Genomic DNA, 14,593 nt, shown 5'->3' with positions numbered 1-14,593 from the left:
AGAATAGATGATAGTGAGTAGTGTTGAGCGCAAATATTCAAATTATGAATTTTTTGCTCGAATATCGCATAATCGAGAATTCGAGAATATTTCAAATATAGTGCTATATATTTGTTATATCGAATATTCATAATTTTTTTCCATCTGAAAACATGATCCCTCCTTGCTTCATGCTTGTGGGCCAATGACTTATTCAGTTTTTTTCTGATGGGAAAAATATGACTAATATTCTAAAAAAACGAATATGGCACTATATATTAACTATATATTCTTTTTTTATAGAATATTCACTATATTGCTATGTATTCCTTTTTAGAGTATTACGAATATTCTAAAAAACGAATATATAGTAATATAATGCCCAGGCACTGATCCATCCCTACTTTTAGCTTGTGGATGAATATGTTAAATATGCAATCTTCTACATATTCGACCACAAGCTAAAATTTTTATAGGGTGGAAAATGTTTTTTGGGGAAATACATATTTTTAAATAGTCAGGAATTGTATGAGTTAAAAATAAAAATATATAAATGTTACTTACCTCATAGTTCCCCCCCTCCACTGCCATACTGATATTCTTCTGCTCCATAATGCTCTGCAGTCATGGTCCTGGCTTAAAACACGGGAAAAGGCTGGAAATGCAGGTTCATCGAATTACTGGCTAATAGCATCATTGTTGTGTACTGTTAAAAAAATAATAATAATATAATAATATTCTTCATTACGAATATATAACCATTCATTGAATATAGTGTCATATAGTCATAATTTTTTACACAGTACCAATGATGTGTACTTTGTAAAAATTAAAATAAAAAGAAAATTCTATTTCAAGTCAACCAAAATGAAGCACAGCTGCATTCGTTATGTGGGGACAGTTTACCGGCAGTTCTATTTAACTAGTACTACAGAAAACATGGTGCCTTCAGATCAGGCTCTAAACTGCGCTCGGCTGAATGACAGTGTAGGTGCTCCACTTTGCCTGTCAGCCCCTTCCTCGTGAAGTCTGCCCCGAGCTGTGACACTACCCCCCCGGGTGTAGACAAGGCTTGCATCCAAAGGCTTATTCTGCACCATGACCTGCGATCAATGATCTGGGCTGCGCACTGGCGGCAACCGCCGAGGACCCCGCCAGCAGCCGGGGATCGCAGCCGAGTCTTCACCGATAGGAAGGTGAACTAATCCCGGCGGTTGAGCAGGGGACACTTTCAGACCCTGGCCGAGGCAAACTGTCTCATCACTGCCTTCTGTGCTCAGGCGGGCACAGGACAGATGTGCCCTAGCGTTGGCCGTAGCACAGCGTGTGTGCGGTGCTGATCGTGTATGGGTGGGGAGAGCCGCGGTACCCATTCCTCCTCACAGACAAAAGGAGGAGGAGAGAGCCGCTGCAAAACACCGCCACTCCTACTGCCCTCTGGCTTTGAGGAATCAGCACATGGTGAGGCTTTCTGCCCTACCGTAGAGTTCTGACACAGACTCGATGTGCCCGGTATGGAAACTGACAGCTGACCGTTGCAGGCGGCGTGTCTAGTTGATTTAGTACTAATTTTTAGTGTGGTTTCAATAAGTAAAAATAATGTATAAAACAATTTGACAATATAAAATTAAATGCGTAAAGCTATTTTTTTTTAAATGGCTTTTTTTCAAGATAACGCGATGAGTAAAGAAATTTGAGTTATGAGGTTGCGTGTTAACCCTACTACATCTGTACGAATTCGCAGCATAACTGAATATATACATTACAGAGTGTTGTAGAGAGAGATACAAAAGTCTTGTAAGCATTGTACCTAGGCATAATCGTTCACTCATCTCTTTGACCCGATTGTATTGGAATCTCTTGAAATCGCACCATTTCTTCTGTATTGCTTCTTTTTTGTGCCAGATGGAGAATTTCTGGTATAATTCTGAACGGAGAGACCGGATTATGGCCTGCTTCTCCTCTCTGTTATGGGTCCGGTCATAGCCCCGCACCAACAATCACTGCAAGATAAAGATGCAAGCATATAATCCCATTTTTTTTAAAATCCAAGTTTTCAAATATATGTCCTCAACAAACCAGCAAAAAGTAGTTACGTCTTTGAAGGGGAAATATAAGATTTAATGTTACCGTATGCACACCCCCTTTTTAAAATAGAAGGAAAAATCGCCAGGTATATGCAGTAGAAGAAAGATGGGTATAATTTCAGAGTGCCTACGCATGCGTGGAGATGTACCCCGATGGAAAAAGGGAGAGAGGAATATACTTATAAGTATCGGAGCATGCGCACCTTTATATCATGGAGAGCGGTCGCGAATGGATCTGGGACAAATCGAAAAGGCAGTATGAATAATCTAAATCCCAAGACATGCCCTGATACTAAGTAGTCACGCATGCGCAGAGGACATATGGAATAACACCGGAGAGGAAGGGGAAAATCTCTAAGTATAGGGGCATGCGCACTTTGATGCTGCTAGACGGGAACTCAACACATGCGTAGAAGGCATCCGGATAAATATGGAAGAGAGAAAATCTTCTAAGTATTGACGCATGCGCATTTGAAGGGATGACGCGAAGATATGACGGGACAGAGGTTCCCAAGGTACCGGATTGGTTGACTATGCTGTCACACGAGTTCTAAGCAGGGATTGGGCAGAGGACGACTAACGGCCCACCCCTAGCAGTTATAAACATCCATTTACTAAGCACTCGTATTGACAGTAGCTCCATCCCCTGATGAAGCCACATCTAGTGGTGAAACATGTTGGGGGAGCTCTAGTTTAATTTTTAAATTAGGTGCATGAGGGATACTTGTGTCTAAGCGGTGAGAACTGCAGACTCACCACAACTTGGACACTTTAGTGAAAGGAATCGCATTCAAAGTAGCGTCAACAGGGAATCATCCCAAAGTGATATATTAGGCCATCTTTGGACACTTGAGCGGCAGTAGTTGTATTCAAAGTATCGCCAATAGGGAATCATTCCCAAGCGATATATTAGGCTATCCTCCATCTTGTTATATGTGGAGAGATATGTAGCAGGCTTGCTAAAAAGAAATAAGGAGGTACTTATATGGGAATTACCTCCCAATCTACTGCCGCTAGTATCCACATAGCACCTTTAAATTTTAAAAAGCACTTTTTTCTTTTTCTTTCTTCTCCTGTTTTGTATTAGTTTTAATGATAAGAAATAAACGCTACTTCTTATTTGACCAGAAACAGGAGCTTTGTAGCCTTAGGCTATTTGAACCATATATACAGTGTGAACCTGCTTTCATCTGTGAAGAGCACAGGCCTCCAGTGGCGAATTTGACAATCTTGGTGTTCTCTGGCAAATGCCAAACGTCCTGCACGGTGTTGGGCTGTAAGCACAACCCCCACCTGTGGACGTCGGGCCCTTATATCACCCTCATGGAGTCTGTTTCTGACCATTTGAGCAGACACATGCACATTTGTGGCCTGCTAGAGGTCATTTTGCAGGGTTCTGGCAGTGCTCCTCCTGTTCCTCCTTGCACAAAGGCGGAGGTAGCGGTCCTGCTGCTGGGTTGTTGCCCTCCTACGGCCTCCTCCACGTCTCCTGATGTACTGGCCTGTCTCCTGGTAGCGCCTCCATGCTCTGAACACTACGCTGACAGACACAGCAAACCTTCTTGGCACAGCTCGCATTAATGTGCCATCCTGGATAAGCTGCACTACCTGAGCCACTTCTGTGGGTTGTAGACTCCGTCTCATGCTACCACTAGAGTGAAAGCACCGCCAGCATTCAAAAGTGACCAAAACATCAGCCAGGAAGCATAGGAACTGAGAAGTGGTCTGTGGTCACCACTTGCAGAATCACTCCTTTATTGGGGGTGTCTTGCTAATTGCCTATAATTTCCACCTTTTGTCTATCCCATTTGCACAACAGCATGTGAAATTGATTGTCACTCAGTGTTGCTTCCTAAGTGGACAGTTTGATTTCACAGAAGTGTGATTGACTTGGAGTTACATTGTGTTGTTTAAGTGTTCCCTTTATTTTTTTGAGCAGTGTATATAATTACTGCAGCAATCTACCAGTGTGTATTACGGTGAAATAAAGCATCAAGCCTCAGTTGTCCATTTATATATATTCATTTTCCACATGATTGGAACTGAATTTTCTTGGGGGGATTGGTAAATTTATTTAAACCAGCATATAGGTGATCAGCACCAATACACAGGCCAGCACATAAAAGCATCTATGAGGGATAACAAATTTAAGTCTAAATCAGTTTCCCTTTATTTCTGTGTTCACAAACACGTTCCCAATTTTATTTTTATTTTTTAAATTGGGGACTGATTATATTCAATCTAGCAGCATATATACATGATTACTACACAGGGTAGCAAACAAGTGTATCTGAGAGTCATAACAAATTTATGCCCAATTCCATTTCCCTATATTTCAGTCTTTTGCAATCAATTTATTTATTTACGTGATTACTACACCAATACATAGGGTAGTGCACAACATCTGAGAGGCCAAAAAATGTCTGGGTTACGGAAAGGCTCCAAGCGAAAGACCCAGAGTCAGAATGTGGGAAATAGCAGCACCAGCTATCCGTCCAGAAGCACTAGTAGTAGTAGTGTTAGTCTTAGGCCGCAGTTGTCCCTGTGTATGCAAAGGCGCAACAATATAGTTGTAAGTTGTGGAGAAAGAGGATGAGATTGTAGATTGGATGGCTTACTCTTCTCAGTCGCAGTAGAATGATGTGGAGGTGACTTCAGAGTTCAACACTGTGCCATAAAGCCAGAGGTCACAGCTAGATATAAGCAAACGTCTTAAAATTTTGATTCAGCTGGTTTGTCGAATTTTACAAAAAAAATTGCTCTCCTCTCATGTCATAGCCAGGCAATGAGCTGAGCGCTGCGATTGGCCAGCGCTACAGCATAGGAGAAGGAGACCGCGGCAGGTTCCCCTGGGTGGAGCCAACTATGACTATACCGGAGGCTATAACCGGAGAACGGAGCAGCGCCCGGAGATAACAGTAAGTGCAGGGGGATCCCTGGGCGCCGCTCTACATGTCTGTATAGTCAGTTTACATACTTTCTTCTGGTGAAAGGTCCTCTTTAAACATGGTGGGCTCTGTTCAATTTCATAGTTCTGTGCCCTTCACAGAGGATCCCTTCATATTACAGAGCCTGCACTGTGCTGCATTCTCCCTATGCCCTCCTTACTGTGTCTGAAAGCTCTCCCTATGATCTCCCTACACTGTCTCTTCACTGTCAGTATCCCAGATTATCCTATTAAAAGCTTTTTAAAACTGGGCAGGATTAGGATTTTTATAGGGCTGTGACATCACAGGGGCTGGCTGTCTGCTGATTGGTTGGCTGCACGGCATTATGGGGGATCCCTTCTTCCCAGGCTTCTTACTTTCATTTTGTAACATGTGCAGCAGCCATTTTCGAAAAAAATCTCATTTGTTACCATGAAGCGCAAGGAATTTTGATTCATGAAAAATTATATTTTTCCTGAAATTCAGATCGAATTCCACTTTGTTAACTTCTATTCGCTCAATCCTAATAATGAATTTAGGCCTAAATCTGTTTTCTTTTATTTCTGTCTCCACACGTCTCCAGTTATTTTTTTTTTCAGGGGGGGAAGGGGTGTGCTGATTACATTTGGGCTTGAGCTTTGGATCATAGATCCGAAGTCGATTTGTTCAAACACTTTCGGGGTCATTTATTATTATATTAGGCGTATTTCTGGCTTCGGTTATGAAGTGAGTTTACATAATAGAAAACACCCAGAAGTCATTTTAGAAGCAAAAGCCCTCAAATTATTCAAAACTGATTTAACAAACTTTATTAACCCTTTAAGTGTTACACAGGAATTAAAGGAAAATAGAAGTGAAATTTCCCTTTTTATTTTGCAGATTTGTCATTTTAATTAATTTTTCTAGTAACGCTTCAAGGGTTAACAGCCACATAAACCTTATTTTTTTAATACTCAGATTCTGCAGTTTACAGAAACGGTTTGGATTTAAACCTAGGACCCCAGTGCCGCAAGTCAGCAATGCCAACCACTGAGCGATTGTGCTGCAAATAGATCTGCAGAGGACAGAATAGTATATGTCACAAAGCAGGTATGACCCCAATGTGGTGTTATCCAAGAGGTACCCTTGGTTTTCCCCCTTTAACTTCTACACAGGGATCTAGATTCTGCTGCAGGGGAACCACCAGGCTGTTATCTCTTGACGTAGTTTCTGTTTAGTGACTGTTGATGGGTCAAAAGACACTGGTGTGTGGCACCGAGGGCCATGCAGTATCGATGCAAGCATACGAGCTGATAACAGGGCAGGCAGCATACAGTCAAGGTCTAGGCAGACAGCATGGGGTAAAAAATAAAATAAAGCAGAGGTCAGATCAGGCAGCAGAGGGTCAAATCTGATAAACAAGCAGAGGTCAAGCATGGGAAATCAGAATGGTTTATAGTGCATAAACTTGCAAGCTAGAGAACCTATTGCTCAGGCACCCTCCTTCAGGGGTAGGCACCTCAAATACCCTAGGAAGACAGATTAGGGTGTGCATATGCTGGCCATTTAAAAGGCAAAGAAAGTGTGCGGAATCCTACAGACAGACTAAGCTACTGCAGGCCAGATCAGTAGGTCCTAGTCAGTGTGGAGTGGATGGAGCAGTGCTACTTCAGAGTCTGTGCTTTTCAGGAAGGAAGAGGGAGTCACTGATAAGTACAGAGTGCCTGAGCACTGGAGTGGCAGAGGTGGTAAGAGTTTCAGCACATGTGCCCCCTTGGAGCAGGGAAAATTGGGCACAGACCTCTGGGATCATAGTCTTTATGGGATAGAGAAGTCAGAATGGGACAGTGAAGTCTAGCGAGGCCTTTGAAGGGATAGAGAGGTCTCGATAAGAAAGACAGTTCTGGAGAGGACAGTAAGATATGGATGGAACACAGAGTTCTCGACGAAAGAGGAGTCTGAAAGAAACATAGGCATTAGGCATCACCATATGTTTGGCCATCTTTCATCTGCCATCTACTAGATCCTGCCTAATAGATATTTCTATAAGTTTAACTTTTATTTTGAAGTCTAACATAGTTGTTACAAGAAACTTTTTATGATCTCTTGACAACTAATTATCAGAAGTTTCCTACTCAATGAGATGAAGCCCAGGAGACACATGAGGTAATGCCAAAAACTTTCCATAGAATTGTTTCTATAGCCCGTTCCCTTTACTGTCTGTGTATGTGTATATATATAGTATAAACATGTGTCTGATCACTTCACACAAGATCTCTTCGTTGGGAAGAATCTGCATTTTATTATCTTATTGGTGTTTTATTTATTGATGGATTAAAAAATTGAGAATCAGTAAACAGCTGAAAAAATATGATGGCAGGAACATGGAGACATCTAATGTAAGTACAGAATCATCGTAAAGTATTATTATTATTATTACTATTATTATTAGTAGTAGTAGTAGTAGCAGTAGGAATAGTAGTAGTAGTTTATGTCTATGATGTTTTTATCTTCACTATCAGTATACAAATTATGTAATCTATTCTTGTAGTATAATGATCATACACTTAGCTACTATATGACGAAAGTGAAGAGAAGTAAAACCCAACTCGTGGACGAGGCTCCAGTGCAGGATGAACCCTGTACAATAGCTTCTGCTCCTCTGGTAGGACGGCTGCACATCTCACCATAGTCTTTTATAAATTGCTTCTGCTGCACTGTATAAGGACAACCTGCTTCCCCATTCACTTGGTTTCTTCATCAAGTCGATTGTAAACTCTGAACCACATTCCATATTGTGTACAAATGGCTTAAAGAAAGAACCAAGTCCCTCCAATATATAAATTGTATTCTATGTGTGTTCCTGGCTGCAGATCTTCACTGATCAGCAGCTTTTTATGGTTATAATTAAAGATGAGCGAATTGAAGTGGAATTGAATCAGAATTTCAGGAAAAATTCGATTTGCGCCGAATCCGAATTTCCTTGCGCTTCATGGTAACAAATCAAATTTTTTCCTAAAATGGCTGCTGCACATGTGAGGACATGGAGCAAGGAACTCTGTGAACGCGGGATCAGCCATAATGCCATGCATGCAGCCAATCAGCAGCCAGCCACCCTGTGATGTCACAGCCCTATAAATAACATCAGCCATCTAGGATTCTGCCATTTTCCAGTGTACTTAGTGCAGGGAGAGACGTCAGCAGGCGCTAGGGACAGTGCTAGGAAAAAAGTAATTGTGCTAAAAGAACAATTCACAAGTGCAGGGAAAGATTATTCAAGGTGTAGGGAAAGGATAGGGAGGAATCATTCCATAGCATTTATGTAGAACAAGGTTCAGTAGGGGAGGTTACAGCCTGGGTAATAGGAACAATCCTATTACACCTTGCTGCACTGACTGGGGACCCAAATTGCCATTATACAGCTCTGTAATTCCAGCAAACTGCTCTTATTAGGGTGAAAGTGCTGTTTGAAACAGCCATTAACAGGGTTTATTACAAGGAAATGTTTCTACGTTTTATTTGCCCTTGTGCAGTGCAGTTATATGATCAAAAGCATTTTTTGGCTTTTATTCGTTGGAAAAAAAGGGCTCATTAGCCGTTGTGTGGTGAAGTGTGAAAATTATAGACCTTTATGTCGTGTATAAGTGTCAAAAGTAAAATATATTTGCCGTTCAGCGGTGCAGTTATTTGTTCTAAAGCCCTTTTTGTCATGTATTAGTGGCAAAAGAAAAATATATTTGCTGTTCACCAGTGCAGTTATATGTTCTAAAGCCCTTTTTGGTGTGTATTGGTGGCAAAAAAAATATATTTGCCATTCTGTGGATATGTTCTAAAGCTCTTTTTGGCATGTATTAGTGGGGAAAAAGAAAAAGGGCTTATTAGCCGTTGTGTTTTGAAATGAGAAAATGACAGCACTTTTTGGTGTGTATTAGTAGCAAAAAAAAATAAATTGCCATTCAGCGGTGAAGTTCCATTGTACTACAGCCATTTACAAGATGTATTAATATAATAGATATGTAAGTCCTATTAGCCATTCTGCATTGAATTGTGATTGTTATATTTATTGTTTTGGGGTGTATTAATAGGAAAAATAATATGGGAAATTTGATGGGTGATTGTAGACTTTCTTCTCTATGAACCGAATTATGTAGATTAGCCATTCATTGGTGAAATTCTTTTGTGAAACAACCTTTATGGTGAAAATTGATGGGCGATTGTAGAACTTCTTCTGTATGAACCAAATTACGTCGATTAGCCATTCAGTGGTCAAATTTGTTTGTGATACAGCCTTTTTTTGGAAAATTGGTCGGTAGCTGTAACTATGGTCAAGGACAATATATGTTCTTTATGGTCCACTAGGTAAATGTGGTTCCTGCCCAGCCACACCAGCAACTTGGCCAGGTGACGCCGCTTCCGCCTCCACATTCTCACACTGTTGGTCCTGCGACATTGTCCTCCTCTACCTCCTCATCCTCCACCTTGTCCTTAGACTTCAATGGAGGGAGGATTCACAGTGCTCCTCCAGCATACCACATGTGCAGGGCACGGCGGTCTCACGCTGTTCTACACCTCGTTTGCCTGGGTGAATGGAGTCACACAGGGGAGAAACAGCTCCGTATCCTTCATCAAGAAATCAAAACCTGGCTTTCTCCCTAACAACTTAAAATCGGAACCATGGTAAACAACAACAGGAAGATCATGGTGTTGCTGCTGCGTCAAGTAGGGCTGAGCCATGTGCCCGTGTTCAATCTGGTTGTCAAGCTGTTCCTGAAGTCTTCCAACCATCTGCAAGACATCCTAAAAATCGCCTGGAAACTTTGCATGCATTTCAGCCAATCGTACACACCGCAAAGCACACCCTCCTTGAGCTGCAGCGGCAGAACTGTATCCCCAACATAGGCTGATATGTGACATTTCCACCCATTGGAAATCCACCCTCCATATGTTGGACCGACGATACAAACAGAGAAAGGCCATAAACTATTTCTTGATGATTCAAGCGGACAGGAGTACTCCCCTGTGTAACTTCGATGTCAGCCAGTGGCAGCTCATGCGTGACACCTGCCGTTTTCTCAGGCCCTTTGAGGAGGCCACGTTATTTGTCAGTCGCCAGGACTATGAGATGAACAACGTCATTCCACTGCTTCATGTCCTGGATCAGATGCTGGTAAATCTAGCTGGTCAGGAGACTAGAGACATTGCGCCTAGAAAAAAGGCGGCAGAGTTTGATACATTTTCTGTCAAGATCTCTGTTTACAGTCAGTGAACAGGAACATCATTTATCGCAAGTATATGCAAACACCTACCAATGGGGTGTAAACCACCAGAAGTAGGTCATCGGCATGAAGGAGCACTCATTTTTACAGCTCGAGCTATCCTCCCGGAAGCTTGACCTCTGCACGTCTACTGTCTGCATTGCGAAGCTTGTCTAAAAGAAAAATCCTGCAGTGCACCTCCTTAGAGGAAACTCTTGATTCTGCACAGGCTGCTTTGCGCCTTCAAAAACAATGGACTCTGTACAGCGTAACACCGATGTATAATTTCTCATACACCAGACTGAAAGAGTATTCCAAACACCTGTCTGCCCACATAGCTGCCGAGAAGCAGAAAGGTCTTGTCATTGAAGTGGGCTCAGAGCTGAACCAAAAAGCCAAGTTTGCCTGTTTACCTGGACTCAGAGGAAAGGACAGAGATCCACTGTCTGTGCTCATACAGATTTAATCTAAGCCTCTACTCACCAAGGCAAGCACAAAGGACCGAATTGTGTGGACAGGTTGGTTCTGCAGGATATACACAGAGGACAATCTATTGAAGGTGTTACCAGAGACATTTACCTCCCTCGCGCTATTCTTGTATAATGGCTCCGAGGTGCTCGCAGCTATTGTAGGGACGTGATTCCAAAGAAACTCAGTTCTCTGGACCTTACGTGGCTAGCAGCGATGTGGACCGGGTATGACGTGTCTGGATCAGTGTTAGCCACAGAGCTTGTTTTTTCTCTGCCCGTCAAACCCTGTATGGACATTTCTTATGCCAATCCACACAGCGGACTTCAAAACTTTATGGAATGATATTCATAAATCAAAGGACGAGGTCACGTTGGAGGAAGTGGACAATTTGTTCCAATGTCTTTACTCACATTTCTTCAGACACTTCAGAATCCACTTATAAGCAACTCAGCTCGTCAAGGTGACGGCATCTGTGACATCAGCACATTGTGAAGGAAAAGTTCCTTAGTAAGGACTACCTAATCCGAATGCTGGGATTCATCATGGAGCTAGCCATCAATAACATCCAATATTGAACACATGGATGACTCTCATCTCGGACCCTGTCCACAATGTTCGGGGCCCCCCAGACATCTTACATGTCTTAGACATGATCCCTGCAGTGCTTACTACATGGTATACCGCTTCTTACAGTTCTGTTACAGCGGCTGTGAGACCTTCACATACTAAGGCTTATTTATGAAGATTTTCGGGTGTTACCTGTACCGACCAGCTACCTTCCAGCTGTGATTGTGTAGCCTGCACTGTAGGAATGAGCTGGAGTTGGACTGTCCTCCAGTTATCAGCCATAACCCCATACATTTCATGATCAATATGCATTACCATCGTAGTCACCCCGACACTGGTTGTCAATCCATTCTTGTTGATAAAGCACTTTTTGTTTTCAGTTTGTCTTTTAAATCTTGTGGTTTTGTCCCTTCTGTGCCTGCTGTGTCCTGTTTGTTAAATTAATAAATAAATTCTCCCCTGTTTAAAAAAAAAGAAAGAAAAAAAGAAAAATAAATAATTGTCTTGTGATTTGGTAGCCAAAAGCAGGAGTGGGTACAAAACACAGAAGTAATGCAAATATTCCATTCACATGTATTCTCTGTTTTGGATCCAGTCCTGTTTTTTTGGGCATTAGCAATACGGATGGATTACTGACCAAATGCTGACTGAGTAAAAGCGGATGCTGAACAGATAGGATCAGTTTTTTTGTGGCTTATTGTTCTGACGGATCAGAGGAAGGGCAAAATAATCAGTGACGTCAACACAGACTTACTGCTGAGACCCTCTTCACTCTGTCGGGGGGCTCTACTTGTATAAGCATTTAATAGAACAGGTTCTGTAGATATCTATGTGGAATCAGCTGATGAGGGAGTAAAAGGAGTGCGCTTCTTCTTGGCGCTAACATCGACCTGTAAGGCTGAGTTCATACTTGAGTTATTTGGTCAGTTTTGGCCCCGTAACTGCCCAAATAAGTGACGTGTGCAGTGATTCTAAAAATGATGCCTGTCATCTACATGTCATACGGACTCACAGTATTGTTTCACTACCACAGCAGACTCCCTATGCTTGTTAATGCAAGGCACAGTGTTCTACACCACTGTACAGGCTCTCTGCAGCTAGGAAATAGCCATTTTTTTAACACAATTCACCGCAAATAAATTCGGATTAAAGCAATTTTTTTCTAAAAATTCGGCGAACTGGCTAACTCGAATTTGAAAAAAAATGTGCTCATCTCTAGTTATAATGTAGAGAAGAGATTATAAACTGCAGGGGTTCTAAGAATTACTGCTGGATGAAAGTGCAGACTCCTACTAACATGTGCAGGATGTGACTGATGAGGTCTATCCAGGAAAGTGGAAAAAAAATGCACTGGTGTTGCGTAATGGACAATGCAAATTAAAAAAGTCTAAAATAAGTAAAAAACTACACATATAATGTAGATCAGGGGGGATGGGGAGATGAGAGAGAGAGAGAGAATATTTCTGTTTGTCTTTTTCTTTTTCCCCCTTTTTTTTATTTATTTATTATTTTTATTTTTTATTTTGTCCTTCTATACAAGCAGTGGGGAGAGTGGAAATATTATATTTATGTATATCATAGATCAGTTGTCTAATGTAGGGGAAATAAAGGGAATGTTTGAAAAGTACTGTAAAATGGATAAATTAAATGTAAGTGATAATTTATGTGAAAAATAATAAAGAATATTTATAAAAATAAAAAAAAAGAAGCAAAATTATATAGATGCTCACCCGTCTATTGTCATGTAAGGTGCTCAAGAACTGGCTGACTCACCCAGTCAAAAGAGGGGTATAGGTAAAGTATTGCTGGTGGACTGGCATACTACTATCTGGTAGACAAGCACACTAATACTGCTCTGCTTGCTTGCCGGATATTGGTGTGACAGTCTACCAATAATATGTAAGGCGTGTTGTAGAAAAGCCCCCCAAGGTGGAAAGGCGCGTGCCTGTTCTGTCCCCACATGAAGGCGAATGAAGGTGTAACTGATAATGACTTTGTGACTGGCCTACCTTCGTATCCAAGCAGTGGAGCAGACCGGACCAGCAGATGCTCAGGTTAGATGGATCCAGACGTAGACATGAGGATGCAATCAAACGTGGGTTTATTTGATCCAGAGCAGTGACATACAGTGATGCAATACAGGAATGCAGTAGATGCTGTGATGTGGATGTCTTTCCTGAGGCTAACTGCTGAGGCAACTGCTGAGGCTACTGCTGGTCAAAAACTGATGCCTTCACAAGCCAAGGTGTGTTTCTCCAGTCACAAAGAATGCAGCACTGAAAAAGGCTACAGGAAGTGACCAGGCCCAAGGCTGTAAAACCACGCCCAGAGAAAAAACTTTATAGACAACGAACGAGGCGTGCAGCATACAAATTCCGGCCAGCAGATGGCAGCAGAGAACAATGGATAGAAACAACATAGGTAAAGAAGAAATAATACAGTGCAGAAATTCAATTTGACAAGAACAGCACACTCCCCGTCTGAAATTCACTTTGGGGATTTCACTATGACGAATGTCCATAAAATATAAACAACCTGCAAAAGAACATGTTAGAATGCAAACATAGATTAGTCCTGTTTTCCAACTTGGAATGGAGAAGATCTGCGAAGCTTGATACAGTCCTGTTCACCCATCAGGGACGTTCTCGATGGGTCTCATCCAACTGGAGAAACTTTCAAAGCGCTGACAACCGAAGCTGGCGTTTTGCTTTGTTCAAATGACTAATGCACTAACTTCAGCGCGGATTCCTGGATCATTATCCGGATCCTGGATGCTGAAAACTTCCTGTACACATTCGTCTGCCTCTCCAAGCGGAAACTCTGGACCTGTAAGCCAAGTAGAGTTAGTAAAGGAACCTATAGACATATGCCGAGTGGCGTGATCTGCTGGATTAAGTTCGGATGGTACGTAGTGCCATTGTTCAGGTTTGGAGGACCTCCTGATTCTCTCTATGCGGTTACTAACGTACACATAAAATCGCTTGGTCCGATTGTGGATGTAACCTAAAACGACCTTACTGTCGGTGTAATACTGGACTTCAGCTATGTCGACACCCAGTTCTTGTTGTACGAAATCCGCAATCTCCACTGCCAACACAGTCCCACAAAGTTCCAGTCTGGGAATAGTATGATCGGGCTTGGGGGCTAACTTAGCCTTACCAAAGACGAATCCAACGTGATTTTGGTTGTTGGGTTCTGTGACTTTCAGATAGGCAACCGCTGCAATGGCCTCCGTGGAGGCGTCCGAGAACACGTGGAGTTCTTTCTTTATGCTAGAGGAAAGTGAGGTTTTAATATAGCATCTCGGGATGTGGATCTCATCCAAGGC

At 42.1% G+C, this 14,593-nt stretch overlaps 1 pseudogene; it reads left to right on the top strand.

Annotated features, from left to right (window-relative positions):
• Window positions 1–9,646: 9,646 nt before the first annotated feature.
• The window catches only part of LOC120989244, a 28,312-nt pseudogene continuing 23,365 nt past the window's right edge, over window positions 9,647–14,593 (top strand).

Source organism: Bufo bufo, chromosome 1, assembly GCF_905171765.1.
Source record: "Bufo bufo chromosome 1, aBufBuf1.1, whole genome shotgun sequence".
In the NCBI taxonomy this organism is placed as follows: Eukaryota; Metazoa; Chordata; class Amphibia; order Anura; family Bufonidae; genus Bufo; species Bufo bufo.
Note: the sequence above shows the minus strand (reverse complement) of the source record. Positions and strands in the feature narration are given on the sequence as shown.